Below are 27138 nucleotides of genomic sequence, written 5' to 3'. Positions count from 1 at the left end.
ATTTTCAACATGGATTATTAGTCTGTCCAGAGATCTGATTTACCTTCCCACAAGGCTCCCTCATTTAAATTAATGGGTCTGCAGGCAAAACGGGATGCACGCAGTTAAAAATTGTTTCACGCAGAAACACAGACAAGCTTCGTATCGTTTGTCTGAAAGGCTCCTTAGGGTTTCAATTAATGTGCTTTCATCCAGTTGACTGGGACCCCATGGAAAGTTGAGCTTTTTGGGTTAAATCAAATATTCCAGTCCCTAAAAAGTCTCCAGTGTCTAGCAATAGTCAGTAAAGGTGTTTGTTTTTAAGAGATTTTTTGTCAGGGCACTCCCACCAGATATGGAAGTATGCACCCCCCTATGCCACATGCAATGTCCACCATCATTTAGAGACTTTTGGAAACATGGAGAAAAGAACATAAGGAACTTTATACCCCCAAGACAGAACCTTATAGTTCTTTCTTGTATATATGAAAGGTAATATACCGTACAATTACCATTGCCCCTTAGTGGTGGCTGCATGAAAATTCAATGTTTTCATGTCAGGAACAGAAGAGGAAGTTCAGTGCCGCTCCCCTTTCCCCTAGAAGACGTGGTAATCGAGTGGTCTGCCTACAAGAAAGGAACGGCACTAATCCTCATCATTCACTAAGTTTGGCATATTTTAATTGATAAGTTATCCAAATATAAGAAAGAATCAGGTTGGCTATCCTGCTATTAAGTCAACGACACAACAATGGCTCCATGTTCATGATTAAAATATTGCTTTTGCCTTTCATTGTGCAAGCAAATAAACATGGACCGAATTTATACTATAAAACCTTTATCAAGCTGCTTTATGGACACAGAGATATATATGTAACATGTGCTCCTGCAGGTGTATGTCACATATATGTATTCCAGTTCAGTTTGGTCATCTTGAGCCTAAATATTTAAAAGCAGGCGCCAGAATGAAGCAGGCCGACATGACTGCAGCTCTGCTCCCTTCTAGTAGCTGGGGAATAACTGGAATTAATGAGCTATGTTAATGCAGCAAATAACCATCTGTTGTATTTAAAGAGTTTATACTCAAAGATTTAATGAGGGACAAACATAAGAGGATTCATTTTGGATCGCATCTCACCACTATATTATGGTTATGAACTGGCTAAGCTTCCCCTAGTCTCTGACAATGGGTAAAACAGCATGATGCATTTATGAAAAAAAAGAACATTTGTGGATTTGTATGTACCGCAGATGCAAAAAAGCTTAGATCACAGGGAGGAAGAATTGAAATCCATTCATTATTTTACAGGGAAATTATCATGCAAAGCATCTTTCCCTGTGTGATGGCACTAAGCAGCCCGGCATCGCTGCAAATATTGTGATTTTCTTTTGATAAGAGAACCTGTCATTAAAACAGATATGTTACTGTCCCAGCGAGAGCAGCAAATGGAGGGTGGCTGTGCAGCATTACTAACAGGGCTTCAATTACACCATCCATCAGGATTTACCTGTTTAATACAGCTTACCAGTAATACATTGGATAAAATAGCATATTCGTGAGAAAACATTTCTCTACATCTAGTCATGTATATGCCTTATAGACAGGAAAGGCACGTAATTTGTCTCATTATTAAATTTTACTGGCATGTTCACATTTGCTTTGGAGGCGCCGTCAAAAATAGCACAGAAAGGAGGACTTTTTTCTCCCCTAAAAATTTATCCTAAATGGATCCCATTATGGTCAGTGGGATCTGTTCAGCTCTGTTCTGGTCAGTTATCTGCCAAATCCAGCTCTTCCGTTATTAAGTGTTCTTGCATGGCAAGACCACTCACTGTTATCTCACATAATTCTTATTATAGCTAGATTTACCACCCTAACTCTTCCCATTTTTTTACTACATAGACAGTAATATACCGAAATGTGTGGATTGTTCCCGATTGGTGGGCTATTACTTTGTGGAACGTTTCGCTGAATGGTTCACAAAATAATGGCGTTTTTGTGGCGAAATTGGTCTCATAGGAATAAATGGCGGAATGTTCAAAACTAGAGTGGGAGCTGACAAAAGCTAGAGTGTGAGCTGAAAAATCAGGACATGATTTCTAAACTGCCACCACTCCCTCCTACACAAATCTTATATAAAAACGTTCAGCTATCCCTGCTGCCACTAAAGATTTCCACGGCTAAGCCATTGTCCTGATAGTTTTCACAACATGAACATTTGTTTGCAACTCATGCCACCCATTGACATTCATTGAAACTCCACTCTAGCCACCTCAAATTTGAAGGGCAATTTCTAAACTGCAACTGTGACTTCATTTTTTATATTTCAGAGACATGCTATTCAAGTACGTCTGGGTCTTGTAATTCTCACAATATAAAGCTCTTCGCTGTAGGATTTATAATTTTTTTTTTAACTACCAGCGTTTGAAGATGGCAACCGCCAGTGAAGTGAGCAAGTTGGAGCAGTTTGTTTTTAACTGCTCTTCTCTGCCCTAGGAACGCAGGTGTGTGAGCAGCCAACCGAGTGACAAAAGCTAGAGTGTGAGCTGAAAAATCAGGACATGATTTCTAAACTGCCACCACTCCCTCATTTTCAAGCCCACCTAACACAAATCGGCTGCTAATGTTTTTATAAATGTATGTTTTAATGTAACTGTGAAGCACTTTGGGGAACAACATTGCAATTAAATGTGCTATATAAATAAATAAAAGTTGAAATGCATTTCTCACTCTATCAAGCTTGCCATGTGCACTTTTTAAATTTGATCAATCAATTGGTTAATGTAATGTTTACTATCTTTACTCACTCCAAACACTCCACACAGTTACTCTGCCCACTCCATAAAGTTACTCTGCCCAGTCCAACCTTTCCACAGTTACTCCAGCTACTCCAACCACACAATAGTTACTCAAGCCACTCCACCCAGTTACTCCGCCCACTCCTGTTGTAGACTACTGGTGGAGGCAAGAACACTTCACACAATTTCCCCAGAAATTGTAGCTTTTCTAGTTTCCGTTGTTCTGCTCTGTTATAAGAGCAGAAGAACGAAAACAGAAGTTTCGGATTTGGCAAATAACTGACACGAACGGAGCTGAACAGATCCACTTGACTATAATGAGGTTCATTCAGTTTCCATTCGAGATAATTTTTGCTGAACTCTGATGTAGGTCCTGAACTGAGCCACCAATGGAGATGTAAACATGCCCTTAGCTGCAATGGCCAACTTCCACATTTCGGTAGGCAATTTACATAACAATCAAATGTCCTACAAAAATGCTCAGATAGGTTGAATCATGTTGGGCTCTCCTCAACTATTTTGCCAATTGATGAAATTGTCAACATCCACACTCTCAATTTCGATTCAAAAGGCTATTATTTTTTTTGTGGAACCCTTTTCCAACTGTAATCTGTAACTAGTTTCCCAATGAATGGTCACTCGTGATTTCCACTTTTTATCTGATGCATATGGGCACATTAGAAATATTTTGCAGGCCAACAAAGCTGTACACTGACAAAAAATCAATCACTGTGTCTCCAGGCCATGGTATAAAGTCCTATACAATAATAAATAAATAAAAGTTGTGTAAGAGTGGTTTGTGCTATTCATGTTTATTATGCGTTATAGAAAGAAATTATCTGCAAAGGTGAAAAATTGGTAGACATTCAAAATGCCAAAATGTACAGCTGAAAATCACAAGATGAACCGCCAGTCATGGAGCGCACTTATGGCACATAAACTATATTTCTGGACATTCCTAGCAACAATTTGATCTCCAAGCTATTTTAACACCCCTATTCTCTTCAGGCATACTTCCAATTGCCTCCAGAAACAACTATACACCGGCTACGCGGCATCACTAAAGTGGATTTCGGTTAGCAGATTTTAAAATAACAGCTTTAAAATGGGTCCATATGCCGCCCAAGAAAGCCCTAAGGCTTTAATATCAGGTTCGTCTTTTCTTATTACTAAAAAGCTGCACACATTAGTAAATAGAGTTGAATTTTTTTAGACATACAATATACTGTACACACTCAATGTGGATTAAGGGTATGTTGGCAAGTGAGTGTATGTGTATATACATTATATATGGTCTTTGCATCAGCACTTTCAGATGAAATAATGAAAAACATTTGTTTAAGAAAATAACACATCATCTTATGCCCAGAGGCTCCAATTTACTGTGTTCTGCCTGCAATTTATTTATTTTTTTGCAATTTAATACACAAGCCTTTCATTTCAGTCTTCCCACACACAGATTCTAGACTGTTTATTAACTAAAACGTACACCGAAGGCTTAATAAACTACTGTACATTTCACTTATTTTTGGAGCCATACTTAATAAAACAAGCAATAAGATGAAACTGAAGCATCCAACTACAATCCACATTATAAGATACAATTTACAGTCCTGATGCACCACAGATATAGTCCTATTAACAGTCACATGAACGTGAAACTTTTATGTGATGGTCACAGTACAAAATAATGGATACTGACAGCTACATATGGGAGATATCCACAGAAAATTAACCCCTATGTTCTCTGCAGGATTTCTACAAGAATGTATCAGACATGCAGAAAATCCTACAGACTGAAACACAATGGGGGCAAGATTATTTCCTGTTAACTTGTATTTTCCATTTCTAGGATTAGTGTTCTTTTAAAACCACTAACATGCCTTTTTATAGTGGTCACTAAGGGGTCTTAGGCTAATCTGCAGCATTCTTATGGTGAGTTAGGAGAACAGGAGCTCAGCTCTCACATGACAGCCAGGTTCCTGCTCTAATGGCCTGAATTCAGCAGAAGAGCCAATTCCGGTCACTTAACCCCCTAGATGCCGTGGTCTCTCTCAGGCATTGGCACTAGGGATGAGCGAACTTGTATTTTCAAGTTTGGCGTACCACAGACCATAACTTATGGAATTCTTAGATAACCCGAACCTTGTACGCCGAACTTGAAAACACAAGTTCGCTCATCTCTAATTGGCACCACTCCAAACGTGATTGTGGGGTGCCAATGGCTTCACATTGCAGCTGGCGGCCTAATGAATGTCTAAGGCCTGTCTTCAGTGTATGCCTATCAGGCTGTGCCAAAGTAGCATCCTAATAGTGTCTGTCAGTATCATACTGACAGTATAATACACTGTACTACATCAAAAGTACAATGTATTATAGAAGCAATCAAAAGACCACATATCTAAGTCCTGTTGTGGGACTAATAAGTGGTAAAAATAAAAATAAAATATAATTTTGGTAAAAAATATCTGCACATTTTACAAGAAAAAAGTTGCAAAAATAAAATCCCCTCCACATAATTAGTATCGTCACGACTGGTACCATAAAATTATCATGTAACTTATCCCACGTGGTGAACGCTGTAAAAAAAAATTACAGAATTGACTTTTCTATGCTTATTCGCCACAAAAAAGTATCCCAAGATGATACAAATAAAAAATATAGCGCTCACACAGCTCTTTAGAAGGAAAACTAAAAAGGTTATGGGACAAAATAGCGTCATTAAAAACTACAACTTGACTTGCAAAAAACATGCCCTCGACAGAAAAATTTCAAAGTTAGAGCTTTTATATTTTAGAATGTGACGTATGGCTTCAGCAGTGACGTATAGCTTGTGGACACATCACTGCTGAAGCCAGACAATATCTGCTGTAGAGCAGGTGACCATGCCTGGGCAGAAGGAAACAAGACAGCAACTGGAATATGGACACATGGGAGCCACCATGCAGGACTCTAGCAGCGGGTAGTTGGTAAGCACACATATGAATCTTTCAACAGCGGATGCAGACTGTGGACATCACTTAAAAGTTGGTTATTCTCAGAATACCCCTTCAATGCTCCTGTCCCAATGCATGCAATGTCCAAGACTCTCTGCCCTGAACATTCCCCAGCCCCCCCTCTAACCTGAGTGACAGCTGCAGTGGTTTCTTGATTGCTTCTAAGACGGTTGGTGGCTGAGGAGAGGTCTGTGCAGAAAGCGCTGGACACTGCATATGAAGAGAATTCCCCAAGGGTACTTGCGATCCCAGCTACAAGAGCATTATAACTTTGATTTCCCGATCATGCAATAAGCATGCACATAGATATGTTAAACGCCTAACAGGTACCATTTAAGCATCCTAATTTTAGGTTAGTGCTGCTGAAAGTGTTCACGTGGTTCAACGTGACACTTTTGTCTCATTGTCTAAAGAAGGAACTTATGGAAGCAACACCCATTCCTACAACAGTGTTGTGTCTACTTCTAAGCTAGCCCCTCAGGTGAACACACATCTGTCCACACTCATACCATCCGATGAAGCGTATGTCTCTAGCTGTTTCCTTGGTAATAATCAATTCAATCAGTGTTAATTAAAGAGTACTACTCAACATGAATGCATCACTGACAAAATGGAAATTGACCGGGGATTTCCGAATGATCAGGCATGTCACATATCCTCAAAGTCTGGACTTCTGCTGCAGGGATAACTTATGTTAAATTCATCGCACACGTCCGACAAACAAATCTCAAAAACACTTTACCAGAGAAATAAAATTTAATAACTTCTAGATATTACAAAATAATTAAAGCAATTTCATAAGGTACAAAAAATATCTATCATTATGATTGATTGCAAGAAAAATTATAGACCTAGAAGATGCTTCAATTACTTTCGAATAAGGAAGAGAAGATCCAGGTGTTTGTTGAAAAATCAATTTACAAAGCTGAGATTCAATTTTCATAATGATTTGAGGAATAAATATGACTTGAAGATATAAAACATGGAATAATCCTTCGCAAAGCCCTTATCCTGACAGGTCCAGCTCCCAAGGCTTGAGAAGCAAAGAAGCTTATCAAAAAGATAGTGTCAATCATACATCTTCTGATCAGATGCAATGGTCGGGCCAAATCTGTCATACATTCTATAAGAAAATGTAGCTGGGGAGGATTGAAAAGTTCACATCAACCAGAACTATTAACGTATAAATAGACTTTGGCTAATAGCAGAGCAAATGTTTTTAGATAACTTCAATGGCATAGATTTTATCAGCTTGAGATGGGGACTTTACAAGAGTGCTGCTTGATGTGTCTTTAATTCACAACATATTCCTATGTCAAGAACACCTCCAAATTTGACAGTTAGTTGAATTAAAGAACACATTTAGTTCATTTTCCACTTGTGTTACCAAGCTGAAGAGACGTACAATACTTTTCTCATATTAAATTCTATGAACATTTATAGACCTCCACAAAAGTAATTTAATGTACAGATAAACTCATAGAATAAAAAAATAAAAAAGATATACAATATTAGGGATGAGTGATTCGACTTCGAATGAATTATCCGAAGTCGATTGTCATAAAACTTCATTTGAATACTGTACGGAGCGAGTACCTATGAGGCGAAGTTATTACTTCGCAAAGTCTCGTGAAGACTTCAGAAATTAATTTCTACTGTAAAAAACTTTTACTGAACTCGGGTTCAGTTCCAAGGCACCACCAAGGTACCACCTAATTTCTGAAGTTATTACCCAAAGTCTTGCGAGACTTCGCAAAGTAAAAACTTCGGCTCATAGGAGCCAATACATTCTAATACTGTACGGAGCACTCGCTCCGTACAGTATTCAAACAAATTTTTTTTGCAAATCGACTTTGAATGTTTCACCCGAAGTCGATTCGCTCATCCCTATACAATATGTCAGACACAAAAAACAAAACCCAGGCAAAACAAACTTCTCAGTCAATTGTCATTGAAGAATAGGTCAGAAAGGGACTACACTCCTGAACAACTGTCACGGATGTAGTAGGGGAGAACACCAAAAGACAACAAGAAGGAAGAGGAAAGACACTAGGCCTCACCGCTAGGGAAGGAAAAAGGTCACCACCTATAAAACCCTGCTGCTGGCTCTAAATCCTATCCGTATGGGCACCTCTCAATGGTAGAGATGCCCATACACAGAAACCTGGAAAACCCTGGTAACCCTCGGATGCCGTAAAGGATGATGTATGAACAGGACTTCAACAAGAACCACACTCCAGCTCTTCCGAAACCAAATTAACTATCCAGAGCAAGGAGTGATGGGTAAGGTCAGACTAAATAGGGAGAAGTAAAGGTCACATGATCCATACCTGAACAGGAGGTGTGAACATACCAGCAACACAGACAAAGTGAAACCAAAAGAGGCTGTCAGATCAGTCATGTACAGTCAGTCTTTCAGACCTTCTAACACCTGTCACAGGTGTGACAACAACTGATCAAAAGGGGTGCGGTTCCCTAGCCAATCTGATATTGATGACATATCAAAGGGATAAGGTCATCAATTGTTAAATGCTGGAGAACCTCTTAAAGGGGTTATCCAGGATTTTAGGATAAGTCATTAATATCAGATTGGTGGATGTGTCTAGGCCAAATGCCAAGGGTGTCTCAGCAGTGTCTCTTCACTTCTCTATCATTCATTGGTATAGAGAGGGTTAATCTGCGAGTAAGAGGTGGCAAGTTTAAGCAAAAACGATTTAATCGAGAGGCTTTCTGGCTATTTATGCTCAGAAAATATACACCACAAATGGTCTTAATCGAAAACAAGATTTAATATTGCAATAATGAGGATTGATGAAAGTATTCCATGAAAATCACCTAATAAAATAAAACGTCATGTATGCATCTGTGTAATCCTATCTCATGTGAAGCTCTCTCTATCCTGATAGTTTTTTCTTTTTAAGAAATCTGTGCACCCAACACCATTATATATGATTGAGACTCAATGTAGAGTCGAAACACATCAGATTGGTTTCTTTCATACAATTAAGCTGGATTTGTTTATGGAAGTACGCTGGAATCTTTCTTCTTCTACAATATTCTGTGAGCTCAGCATCCAGTGTCTTCCAGAGTGTGGGTGGGCTGCATAGACTATCTGCTTCCGACTTCTAGCACCTCCACAGATAAGCTGTTTGAAGAAGCTAGTATGATATCACCATACATCGGTCACAAGCTCAGGCACAGGTCAGTCCCATTTAAGTGAATAGTTAAATTGCAGTATGAAGCACAGTCGCTATGTAATGGACAGGTAAGCTGCGGGGAGGGCTGCAGTGCTCACTGGAGCTTCGGTGAGTGCAGCAGCCTCTTCAAACAGCTGGTTAGTGGGGGTGCTGGGAGTTGGACCACCTCCAATCTGATATTAAAGACATATCCTGAGGACAGGCCATCAGAATCCAGGATAACCCCTTTAGGTCTCATGCACACGGCAATATCAATTTTGTCATCCGCAAATCACGGATCTGCAAAACACAAATACTGGCCATGTGCATGCCACAATTTTCTCCCTTCAATAGAACTGCATATACTTGTCCGCAAAATGGACAAGAATAGGACATGTTCAATAATTTGCGGAATGGCTGCATGGATGCGGACAACACATGGAAGACTTCTGTGTGCTGTCCGCATTTTTTGCAGACCCATAGAAAGGAATGGGTCCACATGCAATCCACAAAAAAATGTGTACCGGACAAGGACCAAAACTATGGTTGTGTGCATGAGGCCTTAATGTGTATCCACCTTGAGACTTCTAATGTCCCTAAATTTACAAAAATAAACTCTATAGCAACTTATTTTTTTATACGGAAATTTTTATGTTACTACTATTCTCAAATTACGGTATATGAGTTTAAACAATAAAAAATATGTTTCAGTGGTTAATAATCACCAATGTTGCTGGTCAGTGGTAATTCGGACTAAACTATTCGCTCTTAGTTAAAGCTGATATGGGCACTTTATGACATTGGGTTGATCTACAAAGATTTTTTTAACACTAGAAATGTCTTTTTTGACACCCTACTCACTATGTAGCTGTAGCTATGAATTCATTTGTAACACTTTAAAGCACAGTCTCCCTAGGAAAAATTAATTCACAGCTCATCACAGTGGCTCTCAGCAGCTACTAACAGTGAACTGCTGGCAAAGATACCTGCAGAGAAGCCATCTAGAAGAATACTCACATAGTACCTAGGATTTAAACCAGCAGTCAAAATGAACTTTTCTAAGCGTGTGTGTATACAGTTAGGAAAAACAGAAAACTAATATGATATAGACAACACACATAATACAGAGCATCATGGGAGGGCTGATTGAAATTCTGAATATGTAAAGACATTAACTGTACGTATAGACTGTTTTGCCCAAGCGCAGATCGGCTCAGCAAAAGAAAATGTGAGGAAGATTCTGTTTTCAAAAATCTGACTGCCTTTGATCAAAACAGATAAGGTACACAAAGCTCCCAGCTGTCATTTCAATTACATTCCCTCCTGTATTATGCCTTTCATTAATCACAGTCATAACACTCTCTCTTGTACTTCAGGACACAATCTGTTAAAATGAGCCCATCTTGTACTGAATAATTTGCTCACTTCACAGGGAATGATATAGCAAATATATATTGTGAAAAATGTGTGGGATGGACTACTTCTGTTCGTGTACCCCACCATTCTTCACTCAATTGAAAACAGAATGCTTGAAACCTTTGCTTATTTGTTGAAAAGGACAAACAGGAAAATCTTGCATCGACATAAGTATTCACACCCTTTACTCAGGACTTAGTTGGCATCTTCCAGTCCTCTTGGGTATGATGCCATGAGATTTGCACACCTAGATTTTCTGCCATTCTTCTCTGCAGATGTTCTTAAGCTCTGTCAGGTTGGATGGGGAATGTCAGTGGATAGCCATTTTAAGGTCTCTACAGAGATGATCAATTGGGTTAAAGTCTGGGCCACTCAAGTACATTTACAGAGTTGTCCCTAAGCCACTCCTGTGTTGTTTTGGCTGTGTGCTTGGGGTCATTGTTGGAAGGTGAACCTTCAGCCCAGTCTAAAGTTCAGAGCACTCAGGTTAGCATTAAGAATATCTCTTTACTTTTTAACTCAATTCAACATTCTCTCAACTCTAACTAATCTCCTTATGCCAACTGCTGAAAACACCCCCAAAGCATGATGCTGTCACCACCAAGCTTCTCTGTAGGGATTGTATTGGGCAGGTGATGAGCAGTGGCTTGTTTCCCCCAGATATGACGCTAAGGCCAAAAAGTTCAATCTTTGTTTTATCAGACCAAAGAATATTGTTTCTCTCAGTCTGGGAGTACTTTAGGTCATTTTTTGCTAACTCCAGGTCGGCTTTCTTTTACTGAAGAGAGGATTCTTTCTGGTTTGTCTGCCATAAACTCCAGATTGGCGGAGTGCTGCAGTGATGGTTGACCTTCTGGAAGGTTTCTTGATCTGCACACAAGATCTTTCACGCTGTTTTCACCTTGAGCACAACAGACATTTTTGTACCATTCTCCACATCTGTGACTCCACCCAATTCTGTCTCAGAGCTCTACAGGCAGTTCTTTCCTACCCATGGCTTGTTTTTTTGCTCAGATATGCATTTGCAGCTATGAAACCTGTATACAGGGGTGTGCCTTATCAAATCATATCAAATCAACTGAACAGGTGAACTTCAAGGTGTAAAGACATCTCAAAGATAATCAAAAGAAATGAGAGAGGTCTCCAGGACTCCAAGGGTCTGAATACTTATGTCCATGCAAGAATTTGGTTCAACATTTCAATAAATTTGCAAAAATTCTTAAGACTCTGTTTTCTTTTTCTCATTATGGGGTATTGAATGCAGATTGATAGGAGAAACCTTGCATTTTTATTTTAGCACAATGCTGCAACATAAAATGTGACAAAAAGTGAAAGGGCCTGAAGACCATGCAATTGTACTTGGTATGCAAGCAGGTAACAACATTGGAAGGGTTCAGTTATCTGCATTCAGCCCACTTATTTATTTCTATATTATGATTGTGCATTTAATCCAGTTGAACATACACAATTTATGATTATTAATGAACCAGTCAAATTTTAGAGGCCCACCTTTTTCTACCAAAATGACTGTGAAGCAATTTAATCTTTACAGATGCTTCACATTTGAGAAGATGTTTCTATATTGCTGTTTAAAGTTGCTTCTTAGTGCTATACTACCCACTACTTTTTTGCAGTCTCTTGGTAAGGAGCAGTGAGCTTTAGATTTAGAAAAAGTGGCACAATTTTACAGATCTTCTTTTGTAAGGCATTTGGCCTCCTATGGCAGAAAATGCTACAGAATTGAAGATGTTACCAGGCAAATCTGCCATATTTCGCATGGCCAGCCAACAAAAGACAGAAGACAATGATACACTAGCATCCATCTGAAGAGATCTAAAAAAAACTGGATTAAAAACAAACTAATGTTCAAATCATATAATAGAAAACTATTTTCATTAAAATTTTCTACTGTTTTGCACATTATGATCCTAAAAATGATGCAATGGTAAGAAATAAAACATATTGTAAAACTTTCAATTCTGAAGTGGGAATGAAACATTTTTGAATTATTTCAACATTCCTTCAAAAAAGATACTAAACTAAACTCCTCAATCACTAGATTGTACCTACCCCTTATATGTTACACTAACAAAAATAATTCGCCACACAGGCTTAGGGCTCATGCACATAATCGCATTTTCATTCCGCTTCCGTTCTTTTTGCTGACCGTATGCGGAACCAATCACTTCAATGGGTCCGCAAAAACAACGGAAGGTACTCTGTGTGCATTCAGTTTCTGTATTTACGTTCCGCTAAAAAGTAGTGCATTTCCTATTGTCCGCAAATCACGGTCCAAGGCCCCATTCAAGTCAATGCGTCAGCAAAAAAATACGGAACGCACACAGAACACATCTGTATGTCATCCATATTTTGCGGATCCATACTGTAGAAATGCTATGCCCAGCCCATATTGCTCATATGTTTGGTGATTAATAAGTTACTGTTTCTGTATACGATCCGAAAAAAACTGATGAAATACGGAAACCATACAGATATGTTTTGTGCAATAACGGAATGGAAGAGGACTTAAATCAGAGAAAAAAAACCCTCAGATACGGAACAATGGATGAGTGAAAAACGGACTGCAAAACAACAACGGTCGTGTGCACGAGCCATTATCCTGCTAGACAACAGAATCAATACTAGATTTGGTCATGTGTGCCTGCTAAATAAGCACACCCTATAATGATCCAATTGCTCTTGATACGGTTTCTATAGAGCTAGTTGCTGGTTCATTTGCTACGCATGCTTACACATGGTGGGCACATATTGTGTTATCTTCAACAGACTTTGCTTCTACAGTCCTGGACAAACACCTTCAAAATGTGTATTCCTTTAAAATCAAAACATCATCTGAAAATAAAGGGCACACGTGTGTCAAGCTGTTAAATATTCTATTAAGCCACTTCCTAGTGGTTTCTGTAAATGGCAGGAGAAAACCAAGATAGCCACCACAGCAGCTAAGCATTTCCAGATCAAATACACATCAGAAACATCAAGAGGAGAACACAGTGATGCAGTAGCATAACCTATAATTAAAGGTGAATTTATATTTTAATTTTAGGTGTAATAATAGTGTGAAAAACTACTATGTCATGAAATAATTTAAGATGTCTGATCAGGAAACCTTGTCCATATAAACACCACTGCCTCTATTGGTCCTAGTGGCAACGTGCCCGATTCTGTGATCACCAGGATGCCAGTAGCTAACTAGATAGTACTGTGAATAGTTACAGGAACATAGATCATTCCCCTGTAATTGGGTCTGCCCTGCCTGCAAAATTTATTGTAAAAAAATAAAATAAAAGTCCAAGAAAAAAAGACCTTGAAAGATCATGAAAACAAATATGTAGTCTATTTTTAGGGTAACACAATAAGATTACTAAATTAAATATAATGCAAAAGCAGCATACTTCTTTACCATTTTTTAAAAATGATACACCTACAATTTAGATAATGTTCACAAACAAAGCATTGCAAAAATAAAATTGACAGCCCCCCCCTCAGAAAAAAAACAACAACAAATAAACATCGCTGTTAGGGTCCATTCACACGTCTGCAAAATGGGTCCGGATCCGTTCCTGCAACTTTGAGGAACGGATCAGGACCCATTAAATTTCAATGGGGCCGCACTTCTATTCCACAAAAAAATAGAACATGTCCTATTCTTGTCCGCAGACACGGACAAGAAAAGGCATTTCTATTAAAATGCCGGCCATGTGCCGTCTGCAAAACGCGGGAACGCATACGACCCGTGTCCGTGTTTTGCTGATCCGCAATTTGCGGACAGCAAAACACTTGAGGATGTGTGAATGGACCCTTATACTGTGTACCAAAAAAAGCTAAACAGTGCCTGTTCCTTTAAAGTACTCTGGGCCTAAACTGATTAACCTGAGCTTATAATCAAATGCAGAAAAGCACTGATACATGTCTAAAGGTTTACCAGATGATGCCATCATAGTGGAAAAGTAATTTTTTATATTTTATTAACAATTTGAACTGTTCTGTAAAGAACCTTTGTTTTAATGCTGTCAGGTGGGATTACCGATGTAAAAGACTACAGTTCCCATGTTTCCGCCCTCTTCTCACACATAGTACCTATATGTGACACTGCCTGCACAAAATAGAGGTAATTTACAAGCTGTAAGGCAATGCTGTTATTACTCTCTGTCTGCTCTGCTATTCTGTGGCTGACCGACACTGCATTACGTGCTGCCCAGCATGTGAAACACAATACCTAAAGCTATAGGAATGTCTGATGTACAGTACTACAGGGAGGAGGTGAAGGTAGATTACCACTTGTTCAGAGTATAGGGTATCACACAAGCAGAAGACTCACACCAGAAACATAGTCACATGTCTGTATTTGAAACTGTCTTACAGAAGCATCTCAGCTACAGACAGTACATTAGCAAGGGATATATCCTACTGCACGTAAACCATTTGCACACAAAATTCCTTTAAAATGTATTAACTGTGTTTTTCTTTAAAAAAATTACACTGAAAGTAACGGAAACAAAAGTATACCTAAATAAATGTCCCCAATCTTGTTTTACAAATTGGCAAAGTCAGAAATGAATAAGAAAACAAGTTTCAAATGAATCGGAACTCAATCAGTAACCTTGATATAACTAACATAACTTGAGCGTTGGTTCTCTTTGTAAAGTTACCATGCAGGCAACTTTCATAGCTGGTAAGAACAACAAAACCCTGCTGTGACAGTTGGATAGGCTGTTAGGTGCATAATCTTTAGAGTAACTGTGGCACTGGGAGAGCTATGTCACCCTTCAGTGCCCAATCTATTCACGGCATTATCACAATCTAATCCCCAGCAGCTCCAAATTGGAAAAAAGCAGCAGCATAGACAATAAGCGAGTTAGGTTACATTATATGCCCCAGCACAAAGCAGTTTTGCACACAAAATTCTATCGTATGAAAGAGAGACGTTCTGTCGACTTATTGGAATTAAATCCTCGGTATTCAGGACACATTGAAAGAGACAAATCAATTCTGTTAGCAACCTCCTTGCCCGAACCTCTACCTCTTATTGTGTCCATTCCAACACGCTGCCTCCTTTGCCTTTAAATGTTGTGTTCTATGAAGCTTATTAAATTCTATTTTGCCAGGTTACTAAATTAGTAGAGTCAAGACAGTGCGCTCTATGCATGAAGAGACTTCATTTAACACCTAACTGGTTTGAAGCAGGCAACACTCTCTGCAGTGGAGAAGAAAGAAATACAAGTGTGGCGCGCAGGCTTGGGTTTAACTAAAGGAAACCTTTCTTTGCAAGAGCGGATGCTGATGCTGCTCATACAGGCAAGCTGCCCATTTGCAGTCAGTTGTTATTACAATCAATATTTCTTCTGCTACAACGATTAGTGGATGACAACTGCTAATTACAAAATTGGCACTTTCTCCTTCTGGTTGAAGCAGCCAGTCTTTTAGATCTACATTTTACGGTTGAAAAATATATTACATTATACTGGGAACTTATCTTCAAACTGTCTGGCCATTTACCTAGTTGGATGTTGGCTGAACCTGAACAAGATGTAGTGGCCATTCTACATATGAAGTCAGCAGAAACAATTTTTAAAAGGGCTTTCCAGTATAGGGGTCCGATACTCGTCATTCCAATCAATCAGTTGTTTGAAGCCACGGCCTCCTCACAGCTTAAGTCCGCTTAAGTCCACAGCCCAATTTTGCAAGCTATTTGAAGGAAGCGTTTCTTCCCGGCAATTGCCTGCTCATCAGTGAAGACCGTTGCATTTACATGCAGTGATCTCCTCCACAGTATGAGGAGGAGTGATTGCTAAGGCCATCGCTCGTCCCCATACAGACTTGTTGTTTGCCGGTAGCAGAGGCTGCTTACACATGTCGGCAAACGACAATTTAGGTGACTGCATAAATGATCTCTGTACCCGATGAAACCAGCGTTTCGGGTAATTGGTGGCACCTTTACAGCGGCTCAAAAGCGATTATCTGGCGAATTCTCAGCCCATGTAAAGGGCCCTTTACCAAGCACAGCACCATCTATTACAAAGCGGCTTTACTTGGTACCTGGCCTTCAAAAAGCTGATTGGCAGGGGAGCCAGGAGTTGGATTCCCACAGATCTGATATTGATGACCCATCCCGAGGACAGGTCATCAATATTGAACACCCAGAAAACCCCTTTAAAATGGAATATTATGACAAAGCTACACATGGTCCCTAGACTGCTCAGTGTTGGGTTAACACTTTTATTATTGTAGAACATCTATGCCTTTTGGTCACTATATAGCATGGGAACTTTGCAGTTCACAGTCACACACATGGGTATACATACACGCATTTACAGTTCAAAATTTTAACAAAATTGGCAAAGAGCAACAAGTTGATAAAATAAAATAAATACCCGTTCAATCTGCTGCTTCAGTGGCCCCCCTTGGTCTATGGTTACCTCCCTGCAGTGATCACTGCACATAACCGCCACAGCTGATTATTGGCTTCAGTGTGATGCTAGCATATATACGGCACATGACCACTGAGGCCAATGATTGGCTGCAGTGGTTACGTGGATGTATATAATGTAAGCACTACAGGATAAGTAAACGAAGACTGTCAGGGACTGCTGGAACAGAGGGGGAGTGAACAAGTTTTATTTTTCATTTCATCAAATTTTTTCATCTTTGATATTTTTTTTCGAATCTCAGATAACCCCTTTAAGACATGACCTGAAGGAATACTGCCCATCTTTTGAGACAGAGGAAAAAAAATAAAAATAGAATGATAAAATATCTTCACAAAGTAAGGCTACTTTCACATAAGCATTTCTTCTTTCCGCTACTGAGATCCGTCATAGGATCTCAATACCGAAGAAAAACGCTTCAGTTTTATCAATGGGGACAAAACTGAACGGAGTGCACCGGAATGCCTTCTGTTCCATTTGTTGCGTTCCCATGCCAGACAGAAAAACGCAGCAAGCAGCGTTTTTTTGTCCGGCATGGGATGCGTAGCAAGATGGATCCAGCATGAAACACAATGTAAGTCAATAGTGCCCGATCCGAGAAAATGGATCCAGTGCCTACTGACTTACAATGGTTTTAGATATAATACAACTGGATCCATTCATAACGGATGTAGCCGGTTGCATTATCCTAACGGAAGCATTTTTGCTGATCCATGATGGATTCAGCAAAAACACAGATGTTTAAGTAGCCTAAGGGAGCCTTTTGCTATACCTGAAGTTGAAAATATATTTGTCAGAGCCTTGCTTACCCCAGCCATAGATAGCAGCGGACAGTCAGGCTGCCCTCTTTTACATTAGCTATATGTCAGCATATCACTCTGAGCTCGACTGAATACAGAGTCCAATAGGTCGGCACTGCTGGTTAGGTAGTTTGCGGTGCTCGCGTCCTAGGATTGGCATCCCATAGAGCAAGAACAGAAAGGACCGGCACTCACTGAAGTCGTCTGCAAAACTCTTGTTTATTGTCACATAATCCAATATCCTGTGACGCGTTTCGACACTCGCAGGTGTCTTTGTCAAACAGCAAGTCTGAGCTCGACTGAATCCACAAACAATACCCAATGTGTCTGGACTGCTCAGCACACCAAGTCGTCAAGACGGGCTAATTTGAATGGATGAACATTACTTTTTTATATATATATATATATATATATATATATATATATATATATAGCAGGAATCTCCGCAGGTGAACAAGCCTACTATCTGGCTCGCCAGTAAATACAGGCTGCAATGCATCAAAAAGGACAAACGGATGAAAGTTAAGGGGTCATAAGGTATTTTCAAAGTATAATCTTTTACTACTGAAAAGACGCTGCTTTCTACTACACAAAACATGATCATCATTCAGAATCAGGACACGCAAGAAGCTTTAATATAGGGCTCCATCCAGTGGATGTTTGCTTTGTCCGCTCAGATAAATTATATTACAACATTTTAAATTGGATCACCTCCAGCCTGGCAACACAAACTGTATGTACCTGGATTCTATGTAATTGCCAGATATTTTATTTAATGAGACTGAAGGGGGTTAGACAATATCATCTCCTCAGAACTTTGCAATCTATCAGTAGCGGAGCAGACCTGTAGGTGTGTTTGGGCTAACGAGCAATAAATTGAGTGCAATTAACCTTTGAATTGATGTTCTAAGGATAACAGCAGGCAATTTTGCCATTTAAAGGTGAAAGAAAAAGAAATCCACTCTGGTCGGTGTCCCAGTTAAGTGTTCAGCATTGTGACATTCTGAGTGGTTAACTCTTTCCAATGTCCAAGCGCCTGCTGCGGGGACCTCGTTCTTCGGAATCGTTAGGGTTTAGGACTTGTGCATATAAGCATGGAGTTGCAAGTGCACTGCGGTACAGGCTTCATCAGGCACCATGCATACAGAGATATTCAGAGCTTCTAAGGAAGAATACCTCTGTGCACACACAGTCCAGTGTTACATGCCACAATTTACTTTTAGTCTGTCTGTGCCTCTATGGCAGCACTAATACGAGAACAACACAGCGTTATAATATGGGCATAAACCCATAGTGTATGTCCACGCGTAACAAACAGCGGAATTTTAAGGTAGCAGCAAAGTGGATGAGATTTTAAACATCTCATCCACACACTGCGGAGAGTGTCTGCAGTGAAATCCACATATAGGTTGACATGTGATACAGATTTTAAATCCACATATTGCCAGTTTATATTTTAGATATCTGCTGTGGAACCCACTCGCTGCAATGCAATGCAAGAGGTTAAATCTGTGGCAAACCCTCAGCGTTTTCGCACTGAAACAAGAATTCATACAGATTTTGGCCAAAACCTCTCAGGAAAATCCAAAACGGACCAACCATGGGTGGCTTTAGAGGACATCTTAGGATTTACCTGCATGAGTTCCATGGGGCTTACAATAGCTTTCAACTTATTCAGTGGAAAGGTTGATATCCAAAGCTAAATTCTGCAACTTAAATTGATATGCTGCAGATTTAAAAAGGACCTGTCGCCTCTCCTGACATGTCCATTTAAGTAGCAATTCTGGAGCATCTATTCTCATGACTTTATGCTGTGCCATTCCAGCTAGAAGTTTTCAAACCAATTGCCAGAAATCTGCAGTAAAGGTACTGCTAGGTGTTACCAGTAGTGGGTGTGTCTGTCCAATCAGCGCTACTCTTGTCAAGGTAAATGCAGGGACACACCCCCAACTGGTAACACCCATCTGTACCTTTACTGCAAGCCGCTGGCAATTCATTCATAAAACAAGAGGAATGGTACAACATAGAGCCATAAGAATCGTTATTACATGGGGAATGCAAGTAGTTACCAGAACAGACATGTCAGGAGAGCCGACAGGTCCTCTTTAAAAACTGCAGCTCTGGTCATGTCGCACAGATCCTTTTCTGCTGCGTGCAGACGACATTTGTTAAAATCTCATTCACTTTACTGCTACTGTAAAGTGCTGCAGATTTTCTGACTGCAAAATCCAGACAGACAATGCCATCCTTTGTGAACATACCCCAGCAGATGCAATCGACATACGAGGGCCAGGTGACACGTAAATGACGATATGTAAATGGGAATGTATAAAAACTCGTTTCAGACAATTGCAAGTCAGTGCCTACTCAGCAGCAGATATGGTTGATTTACATGTCAGCACAATCTGCAGCATCTCTTCGCTGTGTTTTGTTTAGCAAACAAAATTTACCAGGAAGCTGTGACCTTGCAAAGTGTAGTATTACATAGCTAGCTGTGCGCGACAGGATACCACCGGAGCTTACCGAAAAATACCATTATTAATTAAAACAAAGTATTACAGGCTGATGACATCCAAACACAAGCATCAGCACTGCTCCACCTGTCAAACATTGGCCTGCGCGCAGAATGTAGATAACGCGCTTGATGAGCACGGTAAATGCACAGATTAGGTAGATGTTGTATTTTGTAGCGTTAAATATAATAAACTGTGTGAAAACCACAATTCTTCCTAGAAATGGATGGTTGAAATGCATAGACATGTCTTGAAATCTAACCACGTGGACGTCCTGTGGCACTTTGGGAGGACATGTACCAATGTAGTAAGCTGTAAGTGTCTAAGGTGCTACAAAACTAAGGCCTCATGCACACGACCATGTCCATACTGTGGTCCGCAAAATACGGATAACGGCTGTGTGCACTTCAGATTTTTCTCACTCCCCTCAACAGAAATGATTATTGTCTGCAATACAGACAACACTAAGACGTGATCTATGATTTGTGGAATGGACACATGGATGCGGACAACACACGGACGACATCTGCTCAGTGTTTTTTGTAAACCCATAGAAATGAATGCAAAATATGGTCGTGTGCATAAGCGGTTAAAGTTTAAAATTTTGACATACATGTGAATATAGACATTATCACCATCATCCAGAACTCTGTAAGTTCCCTGCCTACAGGATCCGTGGAAAGATTTGAAAACCTCCTCAGTCTTCAGTAAAACATTAGAAAATGGAGAAGGGGATGCAGCTGCAGGCTCCTGCCTTAGTGGGAGTGCGAGACTGCATGAGACGAAGAGGGGAAGGACGGCAGAAGGAGGAGGGCAGTGAATTAATCATGCTATGCAGCACTACACATAATACCCGTCTGCAGCTGCCTCACCTGTACTTTTTAGGACCCCTGACACATTTCTCAGTGCTGCTTGTTAGTATTAGCTAGATACTAGACCAGCATGCTCTGTTCGCTTTGATTGGAAGTCCAAGTATAAGTGAGCAAGCGTGCATGCTAGGAGTTGTAGGATCACGGATCACGGAACCCCATTTTGCGGAACGGAACACAACAACGGTCGTGTGCATGAGGCCTTATCATCATAAATATTAGTGATCGGTCAGAACTTGCTACAGAATTGATACTTGCACCCTTTTAAAGGGAACCTGTCACCTCTACTATGCTACTCTTACTGAGCGTTTCTAAATGTTCATTGTTACCCTAAACATATAAATTACACTTTACATTTCATTTGCAGACAAATTCAATAAGTATTATGCATTTTTGAACTTCCCGCCTTTTATGCAAATTAACATAAAAGAGTCATATCTTACTTGTGTGACGAGAGAAGAGTCATATTTTCAAGCTCTGACACATCTAAGGTTAATTTGCATATGTATGAAATCGGTTTTTTTACACAATAAAAGCACACCGAGCTATGGGGACTGGGTATTGCGGATGAGCTAGCGGCCATCTAGCAACCCATGTCCTCAGCTCTATACCCAAAATCCAGGTGACAGGTTCCCTTTAAGTCTGTGACAACACTGGATCGGAAAACTATTGATGTCTTCCAAATTTTCAGATGAAAAAACGTATTAGACTCTGTACACATGTAATTTATGAGCAGGTTCAGCGTGTGCACTGGAAAAGCCTCTAGCGGTGCACCCAGTGTACGCCACAAAAGTGTCCTGTGTCAGTATACCTTGTTTCTTTCCCGGTATAGGAGAGCATAGCTTGTGGCACATTCCTGTGCAGAGGAGTAAAGGTAAGAATGTCTAGGCAGAGTATATGTTGCGGCCACTGGAGAATAGTTTGGATATATACTTCCAATTGAAGTTTAAATATAAAACAAAATGGCGCGGTGAACAGAGCCTAAAGAGCGTTTTACACAGGCGAATGACTGGGCAAGCGATTGTAATTGCCTTCCTTTCTTTCACCAATCAACGATACAGCAAGATGGTTCTGCACTCTTTTAAACTGGAAGATAATTGGGTAATAGTTGCATGAATGATCACTCACTAGTTAACGATTGTTCGTGCGGTTATTTATTTCCAGCATTCTCGGCAGCGGATCTCCAATTTAAACAGGGCAATGTGCTGTCCAGGGTCAACCTTGCCCACCTGAGTACCAGAGGATCCTGTAGTGGGCCCAGACTCCGATACCATAATGGGCCCCAAAGATCCAGTTGAAAGAAAAATAAAAACATCAGGAAGCCTTCTGAGTCAATCACTTGTCACTAGGGTCTAGTGCTTTGATTCAAAACGGATTAAACATGGTTGATGATATTGGGGTTTAGCATCACAAATAATTTCCTCTGGTAGCCCAGGGAACTCCCAGTCTGACACTGGTGCTGCCAAGAAAAAATAATGTTTTTGTGTACGGAAAAGATGCGATCAGCCAAGATGCAAGCATTTGCTCATTTATCGTCTGACAGCTGGCCATCTTATCGAAGGGTAATGATCAGGTACAAAAGTTCTCGACTGCAATCATTTGCTTGATCATCTATCCCTGTAAAAGGCCCTAAAGAATACCGCAGATGGAAAGGAAACCAAGCACGTGGCTCCTTGATCAACAAACTCCTAATCTCCATTTAGAGTCAACATGTCCAGACTGACGGGTCCTATTTTAGATATATTTGGGGGCTTATGTATTTAAAGTTTCAGTCATGGTGACAATGAAGTCTTTAAATGTCACTAATGGGTCACTGATATACAGTACGTATAAACCACACTGAATGATATCGGATGCATATGTTACCACCTGTATTACCACTACACAATGTGCATGGCTTGTGATAAAGCAGACAAGGGCCATGGACTACTGCGGTGGTGTTTGTACAGACTAGGAGCCATCTGTACTGAAACAGGCTCCACACTGGAAAGCCACTTGCTTTTACTGGGAATTATATGTTCATATTCCACAGTACAGAGGAGATTTTTCTCCCTGCACACAAAAAGCTGCTTTTAATGGTTATTGTTTTCATTACAGACCATCAGGGAGTGATCTACAAAATGATTTTATGGAAATATTGCAATGGTTTTACATAGCACCAGCTGTGTTGATAGTGAGACAACTCTTGTAACATTTTTAAAAGCCTCTTAGCTGCATATTGCCAAGGATCAGGCTGTGCACAGCGCTCCACTCCACACATCAGATGTCCTAGACTCCAGAGTCAGTCTACAAAACCAGTCTTGTCACTTCTCAGCCGCTTATACTACATTGTAAATTCACATTATTTCATATGACTTTGCTGTAATTGTACCTAGTAATCCAAAAGAGATACTGATTTACTGGGGGTTAGCTTAAATCCATACATGAGTGTATGTATATATATATATATATATATATATACACACTCACACACCGTATTTATCACCGTATACCTGATGATAAGTCGCACCCCAGGTTTTAGAGGAGGAAAATAAGACTTCAGACCTCATATCAAACTCTCAGATCCCCAACCTAACAAATATATATATATATATATATATATATTATATATACAAACACACAGTACAGTGGACAAGTGTGTGTTTCTTTTTTTCTAATCTTTGAAAATCTCTTTAACCCCCTAACAGTCGCATTACAGTTGGAAAAACAAAAGGCGGTTTTCCAGGCTCCTGATATTGATGACCTATCTTCAGGATAGGTCATTAATATGTAATCAGTAAAGGTCCAACACCCTGTACCCCCGCTGCCTCCAACGCTGGAACTAGCACATTGAAGTGAATAGGACCTGATCTGCAGTAACCCATAAAGGGTTAATGTGTAAACCTATACAGGGGCAAAAGGCCAGTCTGTGTGCCTACTCTCTGGGCATGCTGCCTGCTCGTCACAGGCGGAGGTAAAAGCTGCAAGTACAGTATATGCAGCTCTCACTTCAACCTTTCCTAAGTCAGACTAGACTGGAGAAGAACAGAGCCTGAGCTCTTGTGAAAATAGGATGTAAGGACACTTTGGTGGCTACTTTTCAGCTACACTCTCAGAAACGGATGGTAAGGCTACGTTCACATCACCGTTCAGCCTTTCCGTTCTCCTTCTCCGTCTAGGAGCAGGAGAACGGAAAGGACGGAAAAGGCACATAACTGACACCAAACTGAGTCAAACAGAGCCCTTAGGACCCCATAGATTATAATGGGGTCCGTTATGTTTCCGCTCAGAAGATGATTTTTAAGCGGAGACAAAAGTCCTGCATGCACAACTTTTGTCTCCGCTTAAAAATCATCTTCTGAGCGGAAACATAACGGACCCCATTATAGTCTATGGGGTCCTTAGGCTCCGTTTGACTCAGTTTGGTGTCAGTTATGTGCCTTTTCCGTCCTTTCCGTTCTCCTGCTCCTAGACAGAGCAGGAGAACGGAAAGCCAGAGCGGTGATGTGAACAAAGCCTAACTATAATGTTTATAGCATATTAAATCAATACCAAAGTAACAACTTTGCCAAAACTATCCAAAATATCTACAAGTAAAACAAATAAAAATACTAAACTAATAAAAGGGGGGTAGTCCAAGATCAAGAAGAGCGTTTCTCCCAGAGAGCTTATTACCAGAATTATTCCCACTTGATCATTTCTACACTAACACGGCAATTAATAATTATTTAGAGAACTACATCCTAATAATAGTCTTTATTTATAATTCCGCAGCTCTTTATAGTTCAATAATAATTGCGCACAGGCCCTTTTGATTTTTTTCAGTTTACAGTGTTCACCATATGGGAAAAATAGGTTTATATTTTAGTTCGTGCATTTATCGACATAGTGTTGCTAATGAGGTTTATTTTTTTTTACTTTTTATTTTAAACGTTGAGGAAGGGGTTGAATGTAAAATTTTATTAAAACTTTTTTTTTACTTTTTCAAGTCACACTCGGAGACTTTAACGTGCGATCATCAGATTGCTTCTCCTATAGACTGCAATCAGTCATCACTACAGCCTATTGGAGATTCAGGCAGGACTCCATAGGAACATGCCTGTGGCAGGCCTCGGCACCTTCTGAAGGACAGAGGCTGCCCCACCGCAACTGAGGGGCTCTTCCAGTCTCAGCACAAGGGAGCCATTCAGCCACCGGGAGTGCAGTACTCCTGGTGAAAGCCCTTTCAGATGCTGTGGTCTCAATTGGCAACCATGGCATCTGAGAGGTTAAATGTCTGTAATCTGCATTATTGCCGACCACAAACATTGCCTCCACATGTCTGCTGTGTAAAACAGCAGAAACCTTGTGTCTATGGCGCCTGCTCAGCTTCTGAGTGGGCGCCATGTTTAAAGACCAGAATTCCACAGTACATGTATAGCGGAGGTCGAAAAGGGGTTAATGTAACCTTGAGGGGCCCACGCAATGTTTCACTTTTTTTAATCCACAGATTGTATCAGACCCCCTATTTTTGTTATTGGACAACCAGAGACATCAAATGTTCCCAATATAATTGGGAAATGGTTGACCTGTTAAATTCACTTTGGTGGTTACCAAAATTGAAATTACAGAAATATTAAGCCTTGTGTTTAAAGTAAATGTTTCTAAGGACTCCATTTTCTGTATCTTGGGGAGTGTTCAAAGGCTGATGACTGATAAAAAAAAAATCACAAATTAGCATTATTTAGAACTTACGGTGATTTCAGGACAGATCATTAAAGGGGTTTCAGCAAATGGTATTTATCATGTAGACAGAGATAATACAAGGCACTTACTAATGTATTGTGATTGTTCATATTGCTTTCTTTGCTGGCTGCATTCATTTTGCCATCGCATGATACATTTCTTGTTTCCATAGTTATGACCATCCTGCAATCCAGCAGCGACGGTTGTGCTTGCACACTATAGGAAAAAGTGCAAGCCTATGCACATTCCCACGATCCCAGCCACCAAAGAAGCTGGTGTCTTTTCCTATAGTGTGCAAGCACGGCCACTGCTGCTGGATTGCAGGGTGGTCATAACCATGGAAATGAGCAGTGTATAATGTGATGGAAAGGGTCTGTGTCTGATTATACATATTATGTTCTACATACTTGATATGGACATTTGATATATCTTAGGAATATCTGTCACAATTTGAATGTGTATGTATAATCAAATGGGTGTTACCTCTTGATGGGTGCACCCCCCCCCCCTCTTTATATACTGTCACAAGACTCACTGAAGTTGAAATGTTGCTATGTATGTTGGTAAATAAACCATTTTTCTTAAAATGGATGGGCGCTGCAGATGCTTTGGATTTATATTTGCTGGGATTCTAAGCCAGGATCCGAATGCTACTTGCACCAGGTACGATATAAAGGAAGTATTCTATACACTTCTACTCTCAATTGATTTTACCCACATGGGTTTGGGGGGCTGCTCATCTGTGAACTGTTTTGGAAAAATGAATCCAGCACAAGAGGCAATATGGAGAATCACAATACATTAGTAAGTGCCTTGTATTAACTTTACCTACATGATAAATGCCATTTGCTGAAGTGAGATAGCCCTTTAATTGCTAAAAAATGAAAATCTACACAAAGTATTAGTGGAAGCAATGAAACAGATTTGGAAACCACGGGATATGACATTTACTTTTCTTTCCTATGATATGGTTGGGGTGTTTTATAGTTATGGATATTTGTATTAAATTTATTTTGTCCTGATGGAAAACTAGTAAGCTCAAAACTAGATATTTACTTTAAAGTGGCTCAAAACAACAGGATCACAGGATCAGCTATAACATTAAAACAAGCTCCCGAAAATTCGGTAGGTGCATCAGAAAATGGCTTGGATATGGCATGGATTTAACAAAACTTTTAAAGGTGCTCTGGCATTAAGACATTTGCAGCAGATTATTTGACTAGTGTAAATTGTGAGGTGAGGCCTTATTTGTCCAACATATCCCACATATGCTCCATCAGATTGAGAGCTAGAGTATTTGAAGAGCAAGGCGACACAGTGAACTCTTTATCATGTTTCCCAAACCTTTCCAGAACTATTTTAGCATTGTGACAGGATCCATTATCCTGCTGAAAGATGCTTCTGCTATTGGGGAATACAACTGCCATAAAAGGGCATACT

At 40.0% G+C, this 27138-nt stretch overlaps 1 protein-coding gene across 3 annotated transcripts in view; it reads right to left on the bottom strand.

Moving 5' to 3' along the window:
* MSI2 (musashi RNA binding protein 2) overlaps positions 1 to 27138 on the bottom strand; it is a 691995-nt gene that overhangs the window by 96592 nt on the left and 568265 nt on the right. The window lies entirely within an intron of this gene.

This window comes from Bufo bufo, chromosome 3, assembly GCF_905171765.1.
Source record: "Bufo bufo chromosome 3, aBufBuf1.1, whole genome shotgun sequence".
Lineage (NCBI taxonomy): Eukaryota > Metazoa > Chordata > Amphibia > Anura > Bufonidae > Bufo > Bufo bufo.
This window is presented reverse-complemented; position numbering and strand designations above follow the sequence as displayed.